General features: G+C 35.8%; 1 protein-coding gene across 12 annotated transcripts in view; it reads right to left on the bottom strand.

Moving 5' to 3' along the window:
• The window catches only part of LOC131427691 (uncharacterized), a 242,696-nt gene that overhangs the window by 185,656 nt on the left and 36,363 nt on the right, over positions 1-20,677 (bottom strand). Inside the window, exon 2 of one of the 12 annotated variants that reach the window (XM_058591108.1) lies at positions 9,929-10,002. The exons of the other annotated variants lie outside the window; for them this stretch is intronic. The gene's annotated coding sequence lies outside the window, so the exon portion shown is untranslated. The remainder of the gene's footprint in view (positions 1-9,928; positions 10,003-20,677) is intronic. 12 annotated transcript variants of the gene reach the window in all.

Raw genomic sequence — 20,677 nt, 5'->3', positions numbered from 1 at the left:
ATTTCAACTAATTTTATAGTTATTTTGGAAATTTTGTTGTTAAAATCAACTAATTCAAAAACAGTAATACGAATTAGGCGCAGAGCTAATTTCGGTCGTTCCGTGCATTTGTGTACAATTTAGAGTTTTTGAGTTTTAACAAATCGAAAGAAGATCATTGAAAAATATCCACCATTTTTATTTTATTTTTTAATCAATTTATTATTTTAAACCCTATCGGTTTATACACACGCACAAAAATAAATGGTTTATCACTGAATGCACGTACAAAGATTCATCAATGGATGGTAGATCAATTGGAGTATGTCAAGTCTGATGATTTGTTATCCATTTCTGGATTTGGATATAGTTCATAGGAAGAGATCTCACATACTAGTGTAGAATGGATTTTATGCATGCAGAGTTTTGGTTAAAACGACCTTTATCAGCTGATTTCAGCATTCAGAAAATATAACCGAACATCAAAAAATCGTTTTTAAATTTAAAAAAAGTGTAATACATTGCTTTCAGCGCGAACGTTAAGTACATAAAAGCGATATCTGACATCCATCCGCATTCCACGTAACCAGTTTATTATTACTGCTCTATGAATCATTCTTTGCAATGATAGAAACTTTAGTGATAGCAAACACTCGGCTAAACGTCATAAGATAAGATTACTGCGGACAATTGTTGATTGGGGAAGTACAATGTGGCTAGAAACAAGAATGATTCATAATAAGGAGTGTATCGAAAAATAGCAACATTGATTATTGCATAAAAAAGCGAATAAAAACATATTTTGACATCAGTTTTAGATATATTGTAGAAAAATTACATTTTTATGCATTTCACTGATTATATTGAAGAAAATCCTAGTTTCTGTGAAATGCTGCACAGTTACTTTTGTGACTTTCCTGGTGGCAGCTGTCAAGTTATTTTTGAATTCCTGCATGTTTTGGGACACTGTACCTTCTTTCCGAAAGTGCCGCTTGACAATTGCCCAATACCTTTCAATTGGCCGAAGATCCGGGCAGTTCGGTGGGTTGATGTCCTTTTCCACGAATTGTGCATTATTTTTTGACAGCCACTGTAGAACGGAGTTGGCGTAGTGGGCTGAAGCCAAATCCGGCCAGAAGAGAGGATAAGCCTTATGCTTTCTGTACAGTGGCAGCATTCTCTTCTTCAAACATTCTTCCTCGTACACCTTGGCGTTAATTGTGCCCTTCGTGAAGAAAATCGACGACCGCAAACCACAGGTACAAATTGCTTGCCAGACCAACACCTTCTGCCCAAACTTTTCCATCGCCACCGTGGTGTCAGCGTCGTCCAGGTCCTGGTACACCGATTTCGTATAATATTGCGGTCCGGGCAGCGCTCGAGAGTAGGTTTCGTCGTCGATCAGGATGCATCCGTCTTTAATCTGTAGAATCCGGTTATACAGTTTTCGCGCTCTTGTTTTGGCCTGAACTTGCTGTACCAGAGACTTTTTCGGCACCTTCTGTTTCTTGTACGTTTTCAGGGAGATTAGAACTTTGATCCGTTGAATCATCCCGATGCTGGTGTTGAACTGCTTGGCCAAATCCCGCGTCGACGCCGATGCGTTTTTCCTGATGTACTCAACCACTTTTAAGTCCCGGCCGGGCTGGCTGGGACCCGTTTTCCTACCGGATCGAGGCAAATCCTTCATGGAAAGGGTCTTACCGAAACCAATCGATTGTGCAGCTGTTATTGACATGTAAACAAACATATCACCGCAAAACACGCTGCAAAAAATTGAGCCATTTCAGAGTAATAACTGTTTGAATGTTGCTAACTACTTATCGATACACTCCTTACACCGAAATAACTCTTCAGTCTTGCTGTTGAGAAATACAACATGAATTGTGTGAGCTTTTTGACATGATTTTCATCGTGTTAGAAATTTATTGTAGCTTCACTTTCCTACATAAAATGAATTGAATTCATATTAAATTCAATAAACAGTTGACTCAAAGGATAAAAGTATTTTTGCTATGTATCATTTGTAATTTCATAACACTTTACAAGTATTTTGTTAATTTGTGGACACCGAAAATTGTAGAAGATTAGCGTCACCCGGTGGATAAGTGTTCCATGATAATGAAGTCATTGTAGTTTTTTACATTTGATAAACAATAATTTTAAGTAAAATTGAAGTTTGCAAATGAATATCATTGAAGAACAGCACGAACAAAAGTGGGCCCATATTGCTGCTTTGAGTAACTCCGGATAGATTAGAAAACGGGGATGATACACATGAGCCGACCATATCTTACCATATGAGCAAGAGCATAGCCAGTCAATAAACTTTTGTGTTGCCTGGATTCAACACCACCGAGACAAACTTTTGAAGGAGTTGATGAGTACTTCCGTTTCGACTTTACAAAAGTTCAGAACGTAGGCTTTGTACAACACCGCGTTTAATCTACGATAATTTTCACTGTAAGCTTTGTTTCAGAGCTATGCCAGAAACGATGTTCGCGCTGCCAAGAATTGCGAACCCGATTTCATTTACGAAGCAGTGCTGTCCTGTCCAAAGAGGGCTAGTCGACCATTTTACGAAAGGCAAATTTGCATGCCGTAGCCGTTGACTTAATGTGTTATAGGAAAAGGATGCCATTTCATTTACGTTATCCGTTTCTTGCAGTGGTTTCCAGTTAACGTTTTGTAAAAATTCAAGTAAGGCAAAAAAAAAATCAATTTTCCTTATATTTAATGTCCTCGGTTCATTCATTTTAAACATTTGTTGTATCGATTATTGTTTATAAAGAACGATAAAACATTCTTCACATAAGTCACTTAAATGCAAATTTGTATTCGCAATATCTCATTTTAAAAAAAGTGAAAACAATTATTAAACCATAATGGCCCCGTTTTTGCCACTCCTTCTCCTAAATCCTTTAAATGGGTATATGGGAACAATATTACAAATTTAAAACTATATTTAATTTTTTTAATTCCTTTTACTCTGGTCGAGGGTTACAATGCACAGTGGTTCAAAAGCGCAATTTCACGCTCTTAATTGATAACTCAGAGGATCGTGGTTTTTGAGGTACAGTATCTTCAGCAAAGTTACTGAGAATGATAGACGCCATCTTTTGGTAAATTTTATTTATGTGATTAATCCCCCTAAAAGTGAGATGAAAATTTGATTTTAGCTCAGGGTCAACATAGGGGCTAAGTTACATCGACAAATTTGTGCAGAAAGTTATTTCAAACAAGTTTGCTGAAGGTACTATTCCCGTAACTTGAGTGTAATTCAAGATATAATGTATTTTCTGAAAAGGGTGTCCAAAAACCAGTTTTTGAAAGAAAACATATATATTTTCAATTTATATGAGTTTTTCATATTATACAAAGTTTTTCATCTTTAAAAACTACACAACTTTCTCGAACATACTATGCTGCTATCATTTCAGTTTAATGAAATAGGGCAATTTTTCATGTTTTTTAAATAAAATTCTAACTTGTCTATTATCAAAAGGCGCAGGAAGGTGCAGATGAGACTACTTACATATTAAACTACTTCAAAAGAGCTCTCATACCGTGGTTGAATTACTCGTCTGCGATCGTCTGCAGGCGAGATATGTTCTTTTCAAATATCCTTGTCCTTAGCTGGTTAAGCTGGTTAGTCTTTTAGCTGGTTAAGAACATTGTCAGCTATCATAAAATAAACACAAATAACTAAAAAATGAATTTTGATCATACTTTTCTCTACCAGAAGATGACATAACCTCATTTGATTTGATGATTGCTTTTTTTTAAAAGTCGTGACAAAACAGTTACTAAGCTATTCAGTTTATAGACTTCAATGTGCACAAAAAATAATATTTTGTGGCAAGTACCATAGTAATGAATGTATACTGAAATCTGATCTGACATATAATGAACCTTATCATTGCAAATGTCAAGGACAAGGATATTTGAAAAGAACATATCTCGCCTGCAGACGATCGCAGACAAGTAATTCAACCACGGTATGAAAGCTCTTTTGAAGTAGTTTAATATGTAAGTAGTCTCATCTGCACCTTCCTGCGCCTTTTGATAATAGACAAGTTAGAATTTTATTTAAAAAACATGAAAAATTGCCCTATTTCATTAAACTGAAATGATAGCAGCATAGTATGTTCGAGAAAGTTTTGTAGTTTTTAAAGATGAAAAACTTTGTATAATATGAAAAACTCATATAAATTGAAAATATATATGTTTTCTTACAAAAACTGGTTTTTGGACACCCTTTTCAGAAAATACATTATATCTTGAATTACACTCAAGTTACGGGAATAGTACCTTCAGCAAACTTGTTTGAAATAACTTTCTGCACAAATTTGTCGAAGTAACTTAGCCCCTATGTTGGCCCTGAGCTAAAATCAAATTTTTATCTCACTTTTAGGGGGATTAATCACATAAATAAAATTTACCAAAAGATGGCGTCTATCATTCTGAGTAACTTTGCTGCAGATACTGTACCTCAAAAACCACGATCCTATGAGTTATCAATTAAGAGCGTAAAATTGCGCTTTTGAACCACTGAGCAATGCTCCACACTTTCCATACCCGACGAACTAGGTTATTATGCCCAAATGAGCATTAGTAACGAAGGAGGAATAGAATGGAGGATAGGATCCCTGAGGAAACCAATTTGCAACGAATGGTACGAGTTTCTTCTATTGCAATTTCATCAGAGAATTTTAAACCTAGTGAGAAAAAAAAACAAAGCTGAACTCCAATAAACGTTTCGCCCGGGGCGAGTGCCCCCTTAAACCCCCCCTTAGATACACCATTGAGTCAATCATTGTTTCCTCCGTCTGTATCGTATCGGTATTTCATCATTTCACCTACTGTCTCCTTGACTTTAATGTATTCGTTAGTGAAACTTAGGAGAATATCGTATTGTATCCGTTTCGGTTCTGACCCTGCTTTCGTTTATTACTTTATTGCTTAACCTATCCAGAAATGATTACTACTTTAATTATTCAGAAATGATATCAAAATGTTTGGTCTACGAACCTTTCTAATCTGCTCTAATTCTTTCTATCTTTGTCGATGTTACGCATGAGAATATGTCAGAAAATGTATACACAACATTTAAAAAAAACGCATTCAAGCTACATTCTTGAAAGTGGAAATAGGCACAAATCTGTAAATATCAAGGGGAACGTGCCATTTGAGCCAATTTGTTCTGATTCCTGAGAGTATGAATGATAATTGGAGAGTGAGTGTAGTATTACTATGGAACTGATTGAAAATAACGAATGTCTGCGAAAGTACCAAGCATTCTATGACCCAATCAAAGAGAGAGAGAGAGAGAGAGAGAGAGCTACATTTCACATGCAACCAAATTACTAGGTGTGCCGATTTTGGATGATGTTATTTACCCCGTTTGTGGCTTCCAAAGGTAGCAAAAAAGACATGATTCGTAGCGTAGTATTTGTTCTAGCAATGCTAGTGTCTGTCAAGTTTGGCACCCCTTCTGTGTACTGTTACCTCTTTTTGCCAGACATCACCCATGGCACCATTGGTGTGCATCCTTCTCCATTGAGTAAGGATACAGACAAGCCCTGACACCGTGACAACAACATTCAATCTGTCTCAAGGTTGTGTTAATGCCCAGAGAAATTTGAAGTTAATTAATTGTTACAAAACTGAGAGATCGGAATAATAAATATATTACTATTCTGAATAATGAAATTCAACTATCAAAAAATTTAGGTCTTTATTTAGTTACCAACCTTGCCTTGTATAGGGTCAGAATTTTTATTTGATCCGAGGGGCTAATAGACACCAATTCATATCGTCAGGATGACATCGTACTAGGAGAGCCACAATTGGTTATCTTCTGCTCAACAAGAAGCATTGCTATCATTGCTCTTTACATACATCTATATAGACAGTTGACGTTAAATTTCGGACACCAAAATTATAGCTGCAAAATTTTCACACACAAAACAACAAAACCGGTTGTTTATTCTCGAATAACCCGCCATTAGGTTCAGATTCCGGTATCCGCAGATAAGCCTGCGTTTACGATTCTTGATCCGTTCTTAAATCATCGCTTCGTTTTGTTTTCTTCTCAGTTTCAAAGAGCTTCGCTTCACTGGACCCCAGTAGTCATATATATTGGATGTTCCGGACAGATTGGTCGATTGGCTGTTTTTGGTACGTATTTGACCTCTCATACTTCATATCATTCCTGGATGGATTCCGCATAGTGATGAGAGGCCAAAACAGTGGCTTCTAATGAATGGTAGCAACCGCTTTCGCTGACATTCTTTGTCATAAACATTCTCATGGATGGTACTGGTGGAAGCGAAACTTTTAGATTTTCGACCACGACAACATATGGCCTGCCAAATCAAATACTTCTTTGTCCAGAAATTCTAGGCGACGTGTTTTTTTTTGCATTACGGTGTAAAGTCAGACCGGGAAGCTGTTGAAAATGATCCATTTGTACACCTTTGTACACCTTCAGCGTTTGCCTCCGCTTAACTTTTTGTACGTATGGTTTTGACTTTACAAGTCACATTTCGCACAGAAAGACTGGGATTTTTCTCAGTCAAGCGTTGGTCTAATAACTTGCAAACACAAAACACAGCCCTTTATGGTAGTTTTTAATGTGGAACACATTTTTGTTTTCTATATAGGGGTGCAAATTAGAAACTCAAGAAAAATACACGTAGAAATGTGGTTAGGTTTTGAACAATTACAGCTCAGTATATTTTGTATCAATTATTTATATTATTACACCATTTGATTGGAAATATTTCTACGATTCGATTTGAATGTATTAAGCCACGTATTTTCAATTATGAATGATTGCAATTTTGATTAGTAGCGAGCAGTGTCCTATTTTGTCTGCTCCGGCATATCGGATTTCCCTGCCATAGACGACGGTTTTGAAAGAGTTAGCGATATATCAAAGGGAAAGCATCGCTCTGATTGGTCAATCGAAGCAAAAGCGAAGCTGTTGGAAGCACGCGAACCTATAAATAGAAGCGAAATTATAGCTAACGTTTCAGCCCTACGCGTAGCATGCTAGAGGTAGCTTGTTGCTAGACAGCAAGACAAAAAGTGCCATACAACGATTTGAAGCTTTGATTGGTATGCTCTGATCTTGTGTCATGCAAGATCGGATGAAATTCCATGTTATGTCGTTTAGCCTGAGAAATTGACAACTACCCCAGGGTAAATTTTTAGTGCATAAGATTAATTTCTAATTTATATAAGATGAGTTCGATTGATAACGAGGAAAAGTTTATCGCTGCAACCGAAATCGCAAAATGGTAGTAATGGTAAAGAAACGCTATAAAAATAATTGCTTGCATACAAAACTTTAACACAAGCTTGGCGAAAAGAAGCTTAAATATCGATATCCGTATCACAAACATATAATTTCATACATTTGGGCTACTGATGTAATTTCGTCGGCTACAAAACAAATACAAATCACGACAAATAGAGTCTATAATCTGGGTTCGCTTTTTCGGTGTTGGTTCCTAATAAAGATCAATCTATGCAGACTCTCGTGCAATTGCGGATTAAAAGTGTGACGAATAATTGAAAATGTCAATCATTAGAAATTTTGGTTGCCTTGTTCCACGTCAATGGCTCGAACAACCCCATGGGGCTGATTCTTGTAGTTTTTTACAAGAATGTTAACATATTGTGCCACGAAATAAGAGTCAAGATTTTCATCATCATCATCGCCCACGGAAATCTGCTTCAGTCGACGATCAACATACGGGCCACCCGCTGGGTCTTCGTAGCCTGGGGGTGTTGGCCGTTGACCCAAGCCGCCCGAAGGATGCGGCCAACAAAGATATTTACCAACATCATCTGGAAGATTCTCATGCTATATTCATTTTACCTTCCACTGCCGATCGCCAGCTGAAGGTTGGATCTGTCAAAGTAGACCACTGCGACCGCAATACGACATTACCTAATGATACTATCCTAGTTTTAAGTTAGTCGTTAATTATAATTAGAAAACACCCAAATAAGCAAATAATTTGTGGGACTATCAATGTTCGTTTGGTTACTGACTAGCGAAATTCACTAGCTTATATGAAGAGGAAGCTTATGCAAAAAATATTCTTGAAACATTTATTTTTACAATAATTATTCTACCTCCGAAACCAGGGGTTTGATCCGAATGAAAATTGAAATATTTTTATGGCATCTTAAGACCTTTCAGTAAAATCTAAGATGGTGAAAATCGGTTCTGCCATCGCCGGGAAAAATGAGTGACATTATATCTACTTTTTTGGTGCATATCACCCTGTAATTCCGGAGCCGGAAGTCGAATCTGAATGATATTCAGCAATTTTGTATGGGACCATAAGACCTTTCAATTGAATTTGAGTTTGTGAAAATTATCATTCAACCATCTCCGAGAAAAGTGAGTGACAATATTTGTCACACTCACATACGCACACAGACATTCGTCGAGCAGAGTCGAATAGGTATGACATTCGACCCTCCTGGCCTCGGTTCAAATAAATATTTGCAAAAGTGACGGTGTGAATAAATATTTGCAAAAGTGACACCAAGTTCCATGCGAATATATCAAACTAAAGTTCTGCCACGTTAACCAACATTTCTGCTGTCAGTATGATGCAACCCATAAACATATCATTTCAATAATCTGGTTTCATGGTCTCGCACACATAAACATATCAGCGAATCATTTGCTAATGCTAGATCTGCACGTATGATGAGCAGAGCAGTCATGCATAGTTTCCAGCGCTTTATATAAATATATGCATTGAATTCGGGTCACTTACGACAAAACGCTACGCCGGAGAAAATGTGCTTGAATTTATACATAAACAGCGAATGAATAATTTATCTTCGTTAAGGTGGTGCTAGCCGAAATTTGGATTTTACGGGTCTAATCGAGTCGGAGAAATTCGACTGTTTTAGCATATCAAGCTAGGTTGCATTTTGGGGAAACAGATGATCATGAGAAACTAAATAAAAAAAGAATTTGAATTTTGTTCAATAGTTGATAAATGACTCCATTTTTTAGGAAACGTATTGAGCACGTTTCGAGATTTGAAATAACGGTGCAGTACCAAATATTTAATTAGAGATAATTGAATTACACTTTTCAGAAACTGTCGAGTTGTAGCCTAAAAAAGAGGTTTGGATTATACGGCTTACTTGGCAATAAATTGTGAACAGTCACTGGTTGCGACCCGAAAGTACACACGCTTTCGGCATTGAATAGGAAAGCACATGGCGATGGAAGCGAAAATTGTACTTTACTGATCCCGTCATTCCTAGATTTTAGTAGATAATACCGCCATGCGGTATCCTAGTCATGACCTAGTTCCAGCTCGCCACACCAATCGGAAATGAACGAACAAGCAAACAATCCCACTTAATTCGTCTCACATGACACACGACACGAAAGCGCCCGACTGACTGACCGACCGGTTTGAAGCAGAAAAATCAACCGCGAAAATGAACCGAAGAAAATTTTTCCCGTGGAACTTTCCGGACACATTTCAATGCTTCCGACGGTCGTTACGATGCAAGGGCACAACTTGCCACAACAAGCTTACATTCACACAGGAAAAAAATCCACCAAAACGGAAGACTGTGTTAACAAATACATAAATCCGGGCCGGACATTTGATACGGTACCGCCACCCTGGCGGAACGAGACAAGGCCCAAGGCCACACATGCACACGCCACAGGAGCACTTTGAATTGAATTGTGGAATAATTATTTTCCAATCTACATCGTAAAAATTTTACAGCGTGAGTGCGCGTATTCCAATAAAGTTTATTTATTTGTTTATTTTTTCAAACATTTGTGCGGTTCTCTCGATCAGTTGAATGAACTTTTAGTAATTTGCCTATCCTTGTGAATATGAGTTTTACTTTATTTTCATGTAAAGAATGTTACTTTTTTCATACTTACGGCTTAGAAAACAGTTAAATACTGTAAACATTTGTATATATTGTGCTCTCTTTTCAGGTTTATGCATACATTACCTAGAAAGAAAAGAAAATAAATCAAGAAGAGTATTAGAAATTTGGAGTACCATTATTTCCTTCAACTTTAAACTCTTTTTTTCTGCTATCATTCTACTATTTACTTTTTTTTTGTTACTACCAAACTTAAAACGACTAACTGAATGTCGCAAAAAAGAAAAAAAAAACATATATTGTGTGGAATTATGAAAAAAATGCACGTACAGCTAGCTTCGCGCACAATACTTAAAATGGCTTGTCTCTGGCCGTTTTGTGTTACGATCTTATGTTTTTGTCTCCTCAACAAACTTGAAAATGATAAAGCTTTGAGATATTTTGGAGACGACGACTCTCATCCGAAATTTATTTTTCTCTTTTGTAGTTGAGCTTAACTTCAACCGATCAGTTCGAAACGAATGTGTTAATCGCAACTTGTAAGTCAATTTCTAATTGTTAATCAATTCCAGGCATATAATGGTAAGCTTGAATCCACCTAACGACTAATAGTCTATTTCAAACGCTACCAGCAGTTATACTCGGAAATGTATCACAATATGGGTTTACTTGATCCGTTACTGATCAGGATCTGCTAAAATTGTGAAAAGAATTTCTAGATGAACGGACCAGGGATTGGCAAATCATCTTTCAATGTACATCTTCTGGCAACCCTTGAATAGAATGATCATTTCCGGCACCAGCCAAATCCGAGTGAAGGTCGGGTAGGGCATGGGAAGAGTTTTTAGTCCAACACTTGCTGTTACTAGGGGCCGTATATGCTACTGCGCACTCCACAAGTGTCTTGGGAGGAGAATGTTTTTAACTACCTATCGTAAGTTCCATGTCCCAGAAGACATTAGAAAGCAGAAGATTTCAAACTTTGCCAAAAAATGTATGACTTGGCAATCAATTTGCACATGTGAAAAACGGATCTCTCCATTGGTACTGGTTGTCACCAGTGGAGAGATCCGTTTTTCATGTATTTTTAAGCAAAGATCAATAAGCACGTATATATAAAAAAAATTATTCCGAAAGCGTCTACTTCTACGTCTAAGATCACACAATAGGAGGCAGGAAGAAAAAATGTATTTTCACGCAATGGCCCAACGGTCCTAACGTTGTACTATACCTTATGAGTAGTATTAAGTAGAAGGTTCGGACATTTGGATATAGAATTGAATTGCAATGACTGTAAAAACCGATTTTCCAGCCGAAGCCCGTAGGGCCGGATGTCATATTCCATTCGATTCAGCTCAACGAACTGAGCAAATGTCTCTGTCTGTGTGTGAGACAAATATTGTCACTCAATTTCCTCAGAGATGGTTGAAACAAATTTCACACACTTGCATTCAAGTGAAAATTCGTATGGTGTTATTACAGGGTGATATGCACCAAAACAGTAATAAAAATTGTCGTCCATTTTCTCGAAGGTGACTTAAATTTAAATGAAAGGTCTAATGCTCTCATGCAAAGTTCCTGAATTTCATTTGGATCCCACTTCCGGTTCCGGAATTATAGAGTGATATACACCAAAACAATGAAAATGTCACTCAATTTTCTCGAAGATTGCTGAACTGATTTTCAAAAACTTCGATTCAAATGAAAAGTTTTGTGATCCTCTATAAAGTTCCTGAATTTCATATGAAAAAAATATGAAAATATCACTCAATTTTCTCGAAGATGGCTGAACTAAAATTCTTGAATTTCATTTGAATTCGACAACCAGATCCGGAATTGCATGGTTATATGCACCAAACAAGTGAGAATAATGCCACTCTTTCATTCTGAATTTAATTTGGATTCGGCTTCCGGTTCCGGAATTACTGGGTGATATGCACCAATAAATGACAATGTCACTCAATTTTTTCGAAGATAGCTGAACCGATTTTCACAAACTTAGAATCAAATGAAAGGTCTTTTGATCCCATACAAATTTCCTGAATTCGGATCTGACATTCGGTTCCGGAATTACAGGGTGAAATGCACCAAAAAAGTGAAAATAATGGCACTCAATTTTCTACTGGCTGAACCGATTTCCATAAACTTAAATTCAAATGAAAAGTCTTTTGGTCCGACTCAACCGATTTTTACTATCTTGAATTCAACTGAGTGTCTCGACTTTTATTTAGATCCAACTTTCGGTTCCAGAGATGCTTGGCGTAAAAATATTAATTTCAAAAGCATTCTGTCCATAATTAATCATGTGACGAGTAACGAATTCTTTAAATTGACTAATAAATCAAATCAAACTCAAATTAACAGAACTGATAGACCCATAAAAATATGTTGTCCGACCATCTATTCCCCTACTAATAGTACAAGGTGATAAACTGTTACAATTTGCAGGTCATGGCCATCAGCTTTGATTATCAGATAGCTTTCATGACTGCTGTTAAGAAGGGCAGAATTGGTTTTGAAGACTCGACGCCTTCCAGCAAAAACTTCCGGCCAAATAATAAAGAATTTCGATGTACTAGCTTAAACTGCTTAATATAATATAATATAATATAATATAATATAATATAACATAATATAATATAATATAATATATTATAATATAATATAATATAATATAATATAATATAATATAATATAATATAATATAATATAATATAATATAACACAATATAATAAAATATAATACAATACGATACAATATATAGCAGTTATCTATTTAGTTTTAGTTTCTCGAAACTCCGGAAATAGTGGTCAAAGTCTTTAAATTGAAGCTCATTTTATTTTCTTTAATAAGGTTGAATCGATTTTTGCTAACTTAAATTCAAATGCAGTATTTAAATGTAGTAGTAATAAAATTTTTGTTCGTCAGGGTTTCTTTGTGGAGCTTTTTAATTTGTATTAATTTAATAATCTTACTTTATTATATAGGAGATAATGAATTGTATGAGAAAGGCATCATTACACCACTAGATAGATTAAAATAGGTTTTTTCTCTAAAGTAGGTGACTTTCCATATCTCCAAGGCAGCTCAATCGTAAGAGCAGCTTTAAGGATTATAGAAAATTTCGAGATTTGAATAATGTCCAGGTTATTCGTCTATATATTTTCAAGCTATTTCTCGTTGTGTGTTAGTAAATTTTTGAAGAGTCTCTCTAGTGATAAATCAAAATTTGTCATGTTCTATTTAGATTACTAGAGTTTTGATCTTATTAGAAATAAGACATAAAGAAATGTGAATATTTTCCCAATAATTCAACTCAATCCCAAGTAAGTTTTCTATTTTGCAAAATTAGTTTTCACCTAAAAACGAATTCGATTGCAAGTGAACTCGAATATAATTATCTCCGCAGTTCAAATTCTCGAAACCGCTTATTTATTCCTCGCAGCGAAAACACAGCAACCTGACGCCAACCTCCCAACGTGAAAATCCTATTATTACTATTACTACACATCAAACACACCAATTCAGTGAACCGGCTAATCGACAGACCCGTATTGACCAGCCAATCGACTTCGACATCGAAAAAAAAAAACAAAAACAAAAAAAAACAAACAAAGCACGCGATGTGCGGGGGTCGAAGAAGGTCAAAGAAAAGGGAAACAATAAACAATTGATGGTGCCGTAGTAAGGTTGATTGTAAGCATTCAGTAGCAGCGGCAGTAATCGTAGGAAAGCAATGAAAAATGAAGCCAGCAATTGATCAAAACCAAACAAATTGTTTTCGACCTTGGCTATCGAAACACACGGTTGGTGGTCGCTGCTGGTGTCGGTACACCTCAAAATGTAGTGAGTGTGAAACACAATTAGACAAACCCGTTGAAGTTATCTATTCAATTCATTTTCTTGAGTTTTTGATGATTTTTTTAAAACTAGTACTAGTTCCCATTATTCACATTACTCCGATTTCTAATGCGTAGAAGCACTGGTACCGAAAGTTTACGAAGGTGCAGCTATGTTTTATTGCGAATCACAACATATTTAAGCTGCACTCGATTGATCGCAATCGTTATTCCAAGCTACCAGCACTCAAACGCAGCACGTGCGGAGGCTACAGAACACGCGTTTTGAGCGCTAGGGTGAACGAATCGGGTTTTGTGGGGGGAAATCGAATCCGAAAAAAAAACAATGTTTACCGACGAACGTCAAGGTAAAACGTTGTTTCGGTCAGGTGAGTTGCTGCACACACACAAAAAAAAGACGCGGTGAATAGAACCGAAAAATACTGTATGAACATGAGCAGCATGCAACGTGCCCAACATTGTTGCCCGAAATAAATCGACTAATCTATGGAGCAAGGTTTTCGTCCGGTGCACTTGAACGGCGGAAGAATCCTGCCGGCGGAAAGTTACTGGGACAGGATAGGTCAAATGAAGAGGCTAACTAATGCGGCAGTTGTCCAGTAATAATTTATAGTCCCAGGATGGAGAGTTCTCGATGGTCTACCGCAATGTACCTTTGATGAACGAAGCCAAACAATAAATTACTGACATTCATGTGTTTCCTGCAGATAGTTTGGAAAAATGATTGGTCCAACCCTTTATAAAGGAGATTTCCAATTTCGCCGCTAATTTAACTCACAGAAATTCCCTTCATTGTTTCAAGTCAGGCCATTCAATTGACTATCGTTTACAGCAGTACTAATTAAATACTTATGAAATATACTAATTTGTTATTCTGCTTAATTTTTGAAATGATAAATAAAGATTCATAAATGTCTTCTTATGATATCTGAGAAAGAAAGACGCTCATTTATTTGTTCGAAGTAATTAATGACTGAAATTTGCATAATTTGTCATCGAGCACCCAAGTTTCTACGTTCGGATTAGTGCAAGGAAGCGACAGACTAATTACCGCACATTTAGACGACAGACTAATTACCGATCATTTCTTTCATACGATTCATTTTTATGTACATTTAGAATGAGTCCGTAATCACCTTAATGTGAGGTTTGCTAACACAAGTTGTGTAACAACTTTAATCTCATTGTAACTTACAATCGATAATTTATTCAAGATCCAAATGAGTAATGACAGTATTAGTTGTTGATATATACTTTTTTATAGCTATTTCTTTAACCCCGACTGTTTGTCATCAACAATTGCTCTTATTCAACAGAAGTCTATTTTTTGCAATCATGACACTTTTTAATGTACCTTTTTTCCAAATCGACGCTGAAAAATATTCACGCTAAAAAGGCCATACCTTATATATTATATAATTAAAAAGGTAACGTAATTTACAGACGTACAGCGTTCGTTTGGCTAAACCATCAAATTGTACTGAATCCAAATTCATTTGAATCGGGAGAATAATTCAATAATTAAGCAGCAGAAAGAGTGACAAAAATAAGATCAACTTTCTCGGATTCGGATGAAACTTCGTACACGTCTTCAGTATGGCGAACTATTACTTTTCGCAGATAGAAAAGCCGATTTGACTCAAAAATAATTTTAAAAATTTTTTTTTTTATTTTTCCAAGTATTTTATTCCAATCTTCGAAACTTGAAAGTGGAAACTTGTGCATACATAGTGTCCAAAAAGGCGTTGTCGATTGGGCACTCAAAATTATACACAGAAAAAAAATTAAATGTTCAATATGTAGAGAATTAATAGAAAAAGAGTTGAAGGAAACATTAAGGTGAAATGTAGCGTCATAAATTGCGCGCAAAATTTTATCCGCTTCAGTTGAACGAACCGTCGCACAAAGCGTAACAAGAAAAACCGACACATTGAAACCAGAACTTTTTACAGTGATTGAGCGCAGTGGGCTTACCTCACGTTATGTTGGCTTGTAAAAAAGACTGGACGTAATGGATTTTTGAATCCTTCACATTTTGAATATATGCTAATTCAATCGTTATTGATAGTGATTACTCTTACACTACAGCTATGAATAATTATTAATTATGAATGACTAACATGAGGTTACATGTATATGTATTGACTAACTTGCTAACCATGTATATGCCTGAGTTTAGTAGCAAGCATGGATTCTTCTTTAAAAGAACGATTGAATTCAATAGTCTGTCAAGGTTGAAGTTTTAGTTTCGCTATAAACATTGCTACAATCTAAAATTATACCTATTATATGATATTACACAGCCAAGCATTTTTGCTTCAATGCATTGAGCCCAACAGAGTTAGACATTTTTAGCATTATAAGTGACAGTTACTTAGAAAATAAACGATTTCTTACAATACCCATTGTATTGCATGCAACTCGTTTTTATTTCAACACAAAACTCAATGCTGCATAAATTCGCGTCATTATTTTATATGAAATTTTTGCTCACGATATAATGCCACCGTGCCCACCGTGCATTTCTCACACCACCTCAATACGAAACAGCAGCGCGCAAGCAATAAAATAATGCGGAAAAGTTTATGTAAACTTTTTCAAATTTCGGTTGTTTTAGCTAATATTTTATTATTTTGAGTCGCATTTTCAGATTCTTTGTGAAATTCTGCTACAAACACTACTTTTCAGTTCTAAAATCATCCCCGTGGAACGGAACAGTAACCGTCTATACATTTCAAAAACCAATTACGGCTCGACAAAGCAAAATTTCAAAATTCTAAGAATACTTAGTTATGATAAATTTGATTTCGAAAACTTAAGTGTTTTTGGTTTTTCGAAAAACTGTCTAGTTTTTGAATAATTGATCATTATTATTCAAAAACTAGACAGTTTTTCGAAAAACCAAAAACACTTAAGTTTTCGAAATCAAATTTATCATAACTAAGTATTCTTAGAATTTTGAAATTTTGCTTTGTCGAGCCGTAATTGGTTTTTGAAATGTATAGACGGTTACTGTTCCGTTCCACGGGGATGATTTTAGAACTGAAAAGTAGTGTTTGTAGCAGAATTTCACAAAGAATCTGAAAATGCGACTCAAAATAATAAAATATTAGCTAAAACAACCGAAATTTGAAAAAGTTTACGTAAACTTTTCCGCATTATTTTATTGCTTGCGCGCTGCTGTTTCGTATTGAGGTGGTTTTCGCATTCCGCTACATTCCACCTTAATTTTTGCCTTTCTCATATACAAAGGTTATGCAATCGCTGTGAAAACCGACTTTACAACCGAGGCTAGGAAGGCTGAGTGTCGCATACCATTCAACTCACTTCGTCGAGATCACAAAATGTCTGTGTGTGCATATGTGTGTGTGCATGTGTGTGTATGTATGTATGTATGTATGTATGTATGTGACAAATAATATCACTCAATTTTCTCATAGATGGCTGAACCGATGTTCATAAAACTCAGATTCAAATGAAAGGTCTTGTGGTTCCATACACTGCTGTTAAATTTCCGACTCCCGGTTCCAGAATCACAGGGTGATATGCACAAAAAAAAAATCACACGCGTTTTTCAGAGATGGTTGAACCCATGTTCACAAACTTAGATTCAAATAAAAAATCTTATAATCTCATAAAATTTTCCTGAATTTCATTTGGATCCGACTTCCGGTTCCGGAATTACAACGAAATATGTGCAAATTTATGAAAAAATGCGTAATTTCTCGAAAATTTCTGAACCGATTTTCACAAACTAAAAAGCAAATGAAAGATTCTGATATTCTTCAAAATATCCAAAGAAAAAAGTTGATCCAGATCCGGCTTCCGGTTTCGGTATTATAGTGCGAATAGTGAAAATTTTCAATTTCATGAGTATTTTTTCACAAGCGATAGCGAAACGAGGTGCACATTTTTATAAAACTTACTACTAAATTCATCTAGTTGACAGATTTTGTTAGTTAGTGAATATATAAAACTATATGGGGACGATTAGTTCCCGGTTTCCGCTTCCGAAAGCACCGGTAATAGTGAAGAAAAGCTCTAAAAAACGGAACTCACTTCAATTTCTCACCAACGGTTCCACCGATTTTCACAAATCATGATTCAAATTAAGGCTCTCATTGTCTTTAAAGATTCTGTGTGTCCAGATCCGACCTCCGGTTCCGAAATTATAGGGAAATTGTCAAAACATTTAAATCGTCATTCAAAATGACGATGCAAAATTGGTACGCGTCGATACGTGCGACTTTGCTCCGTTCGCAGTGAGCTTTGTTCAATTTCGTATAGCGTGCATAGTTGAATCATTTAAATCTATATATTTCAGGTGAAAATTATGTAAATTTGTGAATCTTTTATTTAATTTGTACCTACTTATTAGTGTTATTACAAAATCATGATAACGATGCTTTTCTATAAAAGTACACTTATTGCCTTTCTCATATAGAAAGTGTCCTATATCATTCGACACAATTCATTGAGCTGAGCAATGTATGTGTCTGTGCGTGTATGTGTGTGAGTATGTGTCAAATAATGTCACTCATAAAATAAAAAATCTCATAGATTGCTATTGAATTCCATCATGTTTTCATAGGGTAAAGTGTGTTCAAAATACCGTCATTTAGAGCGACGATGGAAAAGAAAGGATAACATTTGTCTAGATTTTACTCAAAACTTATTTTATTTCGTAGGCTATATTAGTTACTTACTATACGAACCGACTTCGGCTATGCTGGTTCCAAGTTTTCGGCTCCAGAAGTACCGGGAATAGTGGTCAAAAGCTCTAAAACGAGACTCACTTAATTTTCTCAGAGATGATTTGATCGATTTCCTTAAACATAGGCTCATATAAAAGTTCCTATACTCTCATAGGTTGCTGTTTTATTTCATCCGGGTCCGACTTTCGGTTCCGGAACTATCATCAGGCATCATTACACCACTAGGTGGATTAAAAAGAGTTTTTTGGAATATTTTCGTTTAAAAATAATTTCGAAAATCAACGTAAATCTGATTAGGGTCTTTTTAAAAATGAAGAATTTACAGTTAATATAACTCATATAGAAAAAAACAGAGCAATTCCAGAAATGATTGGCAAGTCATCAGACTTCATCATACTCCGATTCGGATGAAGCTTTGCAAACGTTTTCAGTATCGCAAAACATTTATTTTGCATAGACACAAAGACCAATTCGACTCGAGACCTTAAATTGTACAAAAATGATGTCCCAGAAGAAATTGTAGAAAACCGATTGGGCACTTTTACGAAAAAATATACGCTGTAAAAAAAGTTGAATAAATTTCAATTGAAAAACAAAATTTAAAAAAAACGTCCATTTAATATTTTATTGAATAAATTTTTTAACCTCAACTTAAAGCCCACATTTTGGTTTATTTTACGTTTCGCATTCAGCTCATCAGTGCATTAGCATATTAGGTCGAATTGCTAATGCCACCTCGCGGATCAACATAATCCGCTAGGCAGACGTAAAGTATCTGCTATTGGCAAATCACTTATTTGCACCGACGTCTATCCTGACGTACCGAAAGAACAAAACAAATTGACCAACAGATTGTAGTCATTCAGGGATTTTGGTACCGCTTCGGTACCGGTTTGTGCTGAAATGCACATGACTAATTTGAATTGTTATTACGTTAAGAGTCTATCAGTTCCAAAGGCTCAAACTAAATTCAATTCTCCTTCATCTTCATCAATATTAAAGCTCTTGTGATCCCACTATGGAATAGTTAGGGACCAAAGAAAATTAAACATAGATTCCATATTCATAATCTTTCTAAGATTCGATACTGGGCCAGTTTTAGCTCTAAAAGAAGGAACTCAAATACTCCCTGCTAACCGTGGATTAGATCAAAGTCGACAACTTTTCTAATTTCGTGAGATCTATTGACATCTCACAAAAATATGAGCATAACACAAATATTGTCTCAAGATGACATCACTAAGGCGAATTGTGATGAAATAAGGCCATCGTTTACAAATTTGAAAACATGAAGGCCCCAAAGACTTTTACTGAACAAAAAAAAAATTGAGAACTGCCTCCTACTTTACACTTGATGAAAAAAAATCATGATGTTAACAACTGTTACTCATATTTGAGCTTGTAATTTTTTTTCCGGTTTTTCACTAAAATTCCCGATTCTACCAATCACAGGATGGTCAATGCATACGGCACCCAATCGCTTACCTTTTGGATCATTCCCATTGCTTTTAAATGTTAGTGAATGACTGGCTAAGTATCTACCAATAATTTTGCAAGTTCTTCTTGCGTTGTCGATGGTTCCAATTCTTCATCTTAGAACTTCAGTGACGCTCCGGCTCGTTCTTCGTCTTCCAAATCAAAATTGCCACTTCTAAACCGTGTAAACCACTTTCATAACGTTCGCTCAGCTAGAGCAAGCTCACAATACACTTCCACAAAAATACGATGACTTCTTTCAGCGACTGTCTCTTCATTTGGAAATAATTAAGAAGAACTCCCCACAAAAACAATTAATTGATCACAAAATTCGACATTTTCCTACCAAAACAAAGTATTGCTGTTTACGCTTCAGCTAAATGGCACATACTGATACTAAAGCGGTATTACAGTTACTTTCTAACGCATATTTGGAAAGATTATTGGAATAAAAATTAAGTTATGCTATCTGTTAGAGAATGTGAATGTGAAGTATAGAATAACAGTTTCTAAGGATTTGTCCGACTTCCCATCACTGTGCAGCAGTACAATATGAACTGCCAATGCACTGACGAGCCGAAGACGAATCGTAAATAAGAATTGAAAAAGGTTATATGCAACTAAGCATCACACGACAGATAGTGACCAAAACTCGTGAAAGTGTGGTTTCACTAAATAAAAGTTATAAACCACCTATGATCGTCATTTTGATAAGTGTCATTCTAAAAACACTTTTTATACCAGTTTAA

Source organism: Malaya genurostris, chromosome 2 (assembly GCF_030247185.1).
Source record: "Malaya genurostris strain Urasoe2022 chromosome 2, Malgen_1.1, whole genome shotgun sequence".
Taxonomy (NCBI): domain Eukaryota; kingdom Metazoa; phylum Arthropoda; class Insecta; order Diptera; family Culicidae; genus Malaya; species Malaya genurostris.
Note: the sequence above shows the minus strand (reverse complement) of the source record. Positions and strands in the feature narration are given on the sequence as shown.